Genomic DNA, 7,473 nt, shown 5'->3' with positions numbered 1-7,473 from the left:
TATTTTAATAGTAAATACATTTTTAAATACATTAATAAATACATTTTTTTAAATTAAAAAATACATTTCTATTTCAATTAAAAAATGCAACTTTATAATATTTAAACGATTAACAGAATAGATTTTTACTACTTTCTTCTATCCAGTTATTAAAATTGAGAGAAAACTGCAAGTAATTATTAAAAAGTTAAATTATATTAAATAATAAATTTGAAGAGTTTTGTTTTCTGGAATTTTGAGCTCAGGTGACGGATGCGTCCCGGGACGTATGGGAGCCTAACGTGCCCCTTTATCCCTAGTGTAGGTCTTTTGCACTTGGGCGGTATGTGAGAGAACCGTGGAGTGTTTGTGAAAAATTAAAAATTATATTTGAACTAAATAGATAACGTGGGTAGGTAGAAATAGCTTTTTTTTGTACGTTTGTGATAAATTTCGAATTAAATATTGCAGTAGGTAGGAAAATTTCGGTATTTTTTGTGTGTGTAATTATTTATTGAATTGATTTTTAATTTCAACAAAATTATTGTGTATCACAACTGGTGTATCTGTAAAGTACCAGTGAGTTACCATTTTTATATTTATCGTCACTATGTTGTTTCAAATTTTATTTTAATATTTCTAATAAATTTTCTCCCTTGGTATTTGTTTTGTTCTTGCGTCTAATTGACAATTAGCGCTTTTAAACTTGTACGGAAACGTCTTTTTATTTACTTTTTTCTTGAAGGTAGCAAATTGATACCAAATTAGATCAAATTGATATCTTGAGTAATAGTGTTGAGAGACCCTTTTATTTTATTTATAAATTACAAAGAAGAACTGGACAGACTTTTCTTTTAATCGTTTGTTTAGTTTTTTCTGCACAAAATTTTTTTATTAAATAAATAACTTTTTATTTTTTATACTTTTATCCTTTTATTTTATCTTTTTTTTTCAAAGAAAATTTGTGACGCGTTCCGAAGAGAGGGCGTGACTTTAAATTCAAATTACTTATGTTTAAGCTTTTTTTTTCGTTTAAAGTATTTAAAAATTATTTTTCTTCTTACAACATTAAAAAAGAATCTTTTCTGGAAGGTAAAAATGATTTTAAAAAAACCTTTAAGATTTTGTTCTTAGGTCCTTTTTTTAGCGATGCGTTATAGTTGCAGACTTCGCACTCGATAATTAATTTTAAAAAAGTAGCAAAAGGTAGCTTCCAAACTAAAAAAAGTAGCTATCGAAAAATTAAACTTCTTATAGAAAATTTTAAATAATTGATTTCTATCGACTAATTTTATGCAAATTCTAATTTAAATAATTGAATTCCTGAGAAATTTTTATTATTTATGAAAAAATTGAATTCTTATGAAGATTTTTACAAAATTTTTTTTAAACAATTGAATTTTGTTTGGAAATTTTATGAAAATAGTAGATATTGAAAATCATTGAATTGCGAAAAATTTTTCAAAATAATTAAATTTTACAAAGAATTTCTATTAAAATTTTTGAGAATAATTGAATGTCTTGTGTGGTATTTTATTAACTTTTTTTGAAAATAATTGGATTTTTAAAAAGCATTTTATTATTTATAAAAATAATTGAATTCTTGACAACGATTTTTTTAGAATTTTTTAAAATAATTGAATTTCCAAGAAAAATTTAATACTTTTAAAAATAATTGAATTCTTGTGATGAATATTGTTATTTATGAAAATAATTAAATTTTGCAAAGTGATTTATTAAAATGCCTCAAAATAATTGAATTTTCGGGAATAATTTTGTTATTTATCGACATAATTGAATTCTTTCGAAGAATTATTTATGTAAATAATTGGATTTTTGGGAAGAATTTTTATTAAAATCTAAAAGAACAACTGAATTATTTAAAAAAAAAAAATTAATTAAAATTGTATTTAAAATAATTGATTGCTTTCGAACAATTTTATTAAAATATTTGAAAATATAATTGAATTCCTGTGAAAAATTCTAATATTTTTGTAAATAATTGAATTCTTGCAAAGAATATTAAAAAAAACATTTTTTTTAAATAATATTGATTTTTTCGATGAATTGAAATTTAATTTTTAAGAATAATTACATTTTTGAGTAATTCCTGTAAAATTGTATTTAAAATAATTAAAATCCTGCCATGAATTTTATAGTTGATAAGAATTTTTAAAAAATTTTCAAAAATAATTGAATTAATTAAAAATTAATTACATTAAAAATGTAATAATTATTCTTAAAAATTTAATTTCAATTCATCGAAAAAATTAATATTAATTTTAAAAAAATGTTTTTTTAATATTCTTTGAAAGAATTCAATTATTTACAAAAATTGAATTCCTGAGAAGATTTTTATTAATTTATGAATATAATTGAATTATTGTGAAAAATTTTATTAAAATACCTCAAAATAATTGAATTTTTGGGAATCATTTTGTCATTTATCGACAGAATTGAATTCTTTCGAAGAATATTATTTATGTAAATAATTGAATTTTTGGGAAGAATTTTATTAAAATCTAAAAGAATAATTGAATTATTTCAACAAAATTTAATTAAAATTGTATTTAAAATAATCGATTTCTTTTCAACAATTTTATTAAAAATATTTGAAAATAATTGAATTCCTGTGAAAAATTCTAATATTTTTGAAAATAATTGAATTCTTCATAAGAATTTTATAAACATTGTTTTAAATAATTAATTTTTTCGAAATACAATAAATATAATATGAAAATTTTATTTTAAATAATTGAATTCTTGTGGAGAACTTTATTTGTAAAAATATTTGAATTTTTCGATTAATTAATTTAAAATACCTACGTAGTATTAAAAATAATTGAAATTCTTCGATGAGTTTTATTATTTATGAAAATCATTGACGAATTCTTGCTTTGGATTTTATCAAAAAATTGTTATAAAATTGAATTTCCATTAAAAATGTTATTATTAGTGAAAGTAATTGAATTATTGTGAAGAATTGTATAGAAATTTTGTTAAATTATTGATTTTTTCGACATTTTTTTGAAAATGCTATTCTAAATTAATTGAATTCCTGTGGAAATTTTATTATTTATGAAAATTCTAAAAGAAGGGAGAAATAGTAGCTTTTAGTGGCTGAAATCTAAAAAAAAGTACCCAAATAGTATAATGTAAAAAAAAGTAGTAAATAGTAGGTATTAGTAGATGAGTGCGAAGCCTGCAGTTGTATATCATTAAAATTTAAAAGAAAATGGTTTTGAATTTGGAAAAAAATCTCGAGGACTCGAACCCCAAACGAAATGCTGCTTTCCTTGTGAATTTCTGTACTTATTAGCACAGTTTTCTTAAGGATACAATAAATTGAGACAAAAAAACCGCTGCCAAGTTGTATATTTTTTTGTATAATTTTGGTGCTCATTAGATGAACTTACTTCCTCATAGAGATAAAAATAATAGAAATATATGAATAACTTTTTATAAATATGGTAAAAGTGATTGAATTTGGGGTCAATCAATTTATTTTTAAATACCCTACAAGATAGTTACAATAATTTAATAGTTAAACAAAAATTTCCAAACAAAAAAGTTGAGAAAATGTCATTTTTCACAATTTTTTGTTTTTAAAATACCAATAATTTCAAAATTTATTATCGAATTAGGTTCAAAAATAGGTCAATCGAAGCGTTTTTTAATGCTCTACAAATTGATAACGATAATTTTAATGTTACGGAATGACATTTTTTAAAAATGTCATTTTTGAACTCCTGAGGTCAAATAACATAAAGATATGTCAAAAAATCGAACTCGAAAAATTTCGGTATTACAATACTTCCTTTATGAGGAAGTAAAAATGAATAAAAAATGTTGCGAAGCAACGTTTTGATTCGTTTTTTGTCTCAATTTGTTGTATCCTTAAGAAAATTGTGAGGTAATAGTATATTTTTTCAATTCAGCTCTTTTTTGCTAACGGATTATTTTTATCGCTCTTCGTAATAGAAACCGCTTGTTCATATGTTTTGTTAAAATGGAGTTTTCTAAAATTTTATCGACAAAAGGAATTTCTATATAGAAAAAAGTGTTTGTGTGCTCGAATGTATATATGTATATATATATATATATATAGAAAATTTGATTTCCACTGTATATTCCTTAATATCGTTTGTCGACTTTACACGTACGTGCGCTTATAAGTGCGGACCGAGTGCTCTTACAGGGCTGCGAGAGTCCCTGGGTACAATAAATTTTTCTTCATCCCTCCCCTCTCTTTCTCGACCACCCCCGTCACTACTGGGTACGTGCAAGGATCAGGATGAAATAGATGATGAAAGCTTACGTCGTACTGAGTACTTCTATATTTATTTACTTTTTTTTTCTTCTTTTCCGTTTCTCTTTCTTTACTTCCAATGCGTTCTTCCTGCACTCATCGCTCTGACACGAAAGTAAAAGCTATGGCGACAGAAGAAAACATTGCCAGAAATAATGGCCCCATAATCCACTTGAGTTCATTTTTACCATAAAAAAAATATACTACTCATCCATTTTTTATGTGACTATTACTTATTGCTTTACTTTGGTCTTTTTTTCGTGGTCTTATCGGAATTTGCATTTTTTCCACATTTTGTTTAGGGTTTTTGTCAGTTGTGTTTACAATTTTTATAAATAATTGAATTTTGATAAGGTTTCAAATTCAAATCTTTGGGAAAATCTGAAATTTTCATATTTTTCATAAATTATTCAGAAAAATCAAAATTTTTGTTTGATTAAAAAATTTATTTATTGACATTTATTTATTTAAAGTAAATAGACAAATATTTGAATATAGTTTTGCTATACAATCACATATATTTAAAATATAACAGAAAGCAATTTTTTGTTGCAACTCTGATTGATCTGCATTTTTATTTTTTCTTCATCTTCAGTAAGGAATTTTTTTTTACAATAACGATTAAAAAATTTATAATCATTTTTTGACTTCTCTATTCTTTCTTTTTCTGGATTTATTACAGTTTAGTTAGAATATCAGCAGGGTTGACACAGGTCAGGGAAATCAGGAAATTCAGAGAAAAGTCAGAGAATTTTATTAAAAATTCTTGAATAGAATGAAATTTTTATAAAATTCATAAGAAAATTCTGAATTTTTGTGTCTTTTTTGTTTGCCTTAAAACTTTGAAATTATACCAGGAATTTTAATAAAAAAACCTTAAATTTTTTCTATTTTTGACAGTAAATTATTCTAAATAATTTAATTCTTAAAGAACTATCAAAAAATTATTACTTAGAAATTATTTAATGTATAATTTTACTTAAAAATTTCAAAAATAACTGAATTTTATGAGTTGCGTATTATACAATTTTTATAAATAATTGAATTTTGGAAAAGTTACAAATAATAGCAATTTTTAGAAATAATTAGATTTTGATAAGGTTTTAAATTCAAATCTTTGGAAAATCTGAATTTTTCATAAATAATTCTGTAGAACTAATTTTTTTTTTAAATTTTAATTTCGATTTTGTTAAAATTATTTTCAGGAATTTAAATAAAATTCTTTGCAAAATTCAATTCTTTAAAAAAAATTTTCTCAATTCAATGATTTTCAATATCTATTAGAAAATTATAATACAATTCTAAGCAAACATTCAATTATTTTCATAAATTATAAAAATGTTATAAGAATTTAATTATTTAAAATAGAATTTGCATAAATTTTTCAGAAAAATATCCATTATTTAAATTTTTTTATAAAATTCTTCGCAATAATTAAATTATTTTCACGAATATTAAAATTATTAAATTAATTTAATTTAATTATTTTTAATTAAATTATTTTCATAAATATTAAAATTCTTTTTGGAAATTCAATTATTTCCATAAATAATAAAATTCATCACATAATTTCAATTAGTTTTAATGCAAGTTTAATTGAATTCCTCAAAAAATGCAATTATTCTTGAAATTTTTATTGAAATTCGTGGAAAGAATTTAATTATTTCAAAATTTGTAAAAAAAATTCTTTATAAGAATTCAATTTTAGAAACATTTGATTATTCAATAAATTATATATTTTGGTATTTAAATAATTGAATTCTCGTAGCATTTTCGAATAAAATTTGGTTTAAGAATTAAGTTCAGTTAAAATTTTAGATAATAATTGAATATTAAAAGGATTATACCTAGCATTAACTTTTAGAAATAATTGAATTTTGAAAAGGTTTTAAATTAAAATCTATTAAAATCTGAATTTTTCATACTTTTAACTAATAATTCTGTAGAATTAATTTTTTTGAAAAAGTTTAATTGAATTTCTCTGGAAATTATTTGAAGTTTTTATTTTTTCTAATATATATTTAATTGAAAAATTTACGAATAATCAAAATATCATAAAATCGTAAAATTGAATTGTAAAGAAACGGATTTGAAAAGTTTCAATAAACTTTGTCAAAATTTATTAAAAATAATTGATTTTAAGAAGAATTGTAGTTAAAAATTTCTAGAAAATAATAATTGAATTGAAATGATGAAAATAATTTTCAAGAAGTTACAGAAGCAAAATTTTTATAAATTAGTGAATTTCAAAAGGTTTGAATTTGAAATTTTCGAAAATCTTAATTCCTATAGAAAAATAATAATGATCAACCCTGATTAGTAAAAATAATAATAATAATAATAATTTTAGGGCAATATCAATAATAAGTAAATTAATGATGACAACAAAAATTTGAGTTTTGAATTTCTATAATATTTATAGGAATGAGGACAGATTTTTTGAAATTATATTCGTAGAGACGTTAATTTGATGTACGACTGTGTGACATTTAGGTAAACAATCTACTTTCTAATTAAGCCATGTCAGTCAACCATAGTAACACTATTTGGCGCGTCTAGAACAGATGGAATGTACTCACGGGATGGTAGATGCTTGTTTCAACGAAGCATTAATTTGGAAATTCGTCCTCGCAGGGGTAGTATATGTTATCGAAGGAACATATGACGAAAACGTTATGTCAAATTACGTGCTATTACGTATAATAGTGTTCCATTTGAATTTCTCAAATTACAAATAGTAAATAGTAAGATGACGTATATTTAATATCTCAAATTCGTGCTCAAATTATTAACACAAATTTACAATTTATTTTATTAATTAACTATAATAATATATTTTTTTTACAAATTCGTTTGTCTTCTTCTGTACATTTTTTATCCTAATGATGGAAATGAAGGTAAATTAAATTAGTCTATGAATTTGAAATCAGGTTTGAATCCTTCTTCTTTACACACTAAAAAAGAAGTTTTACTTTCAGCCTCTTTTTGAGGCTGAATTTAAGGTGTAAACAGAGTCAGCCCCGTTAAACAAGGACAGACTTATGTGAAATACATGGGCTGAATTTAAGGTGTAAACGGAGTCAGACTTTTTTTTTCCTGTGTATTTTTTCATTCGAAAAAATTAACTAAAGATTCGAAATTTTTTTTTATGGTAGAGTGGAATAAGTTTAATATAGTTTTAATAT

The sequence above is a fragment of the Leptopilina heterotoma genome, unplaced genomic scaffold (assembly GCF_015476425.1).
Source record: "Leptopilina heterotoma isolate Lh14 unplaced genomic scaffold, ASM1547642v1 Lhet_60, whole genome shotgun sequence".
NCBI lineage: Eukaryota > Metazoa > Arthropoda > Insecta > Hymenoptera > Figitidae > Leptopilina > Leptopilina heterotoma.
This window is presented reverse-complemented; position numbering follows the sequence as displayed.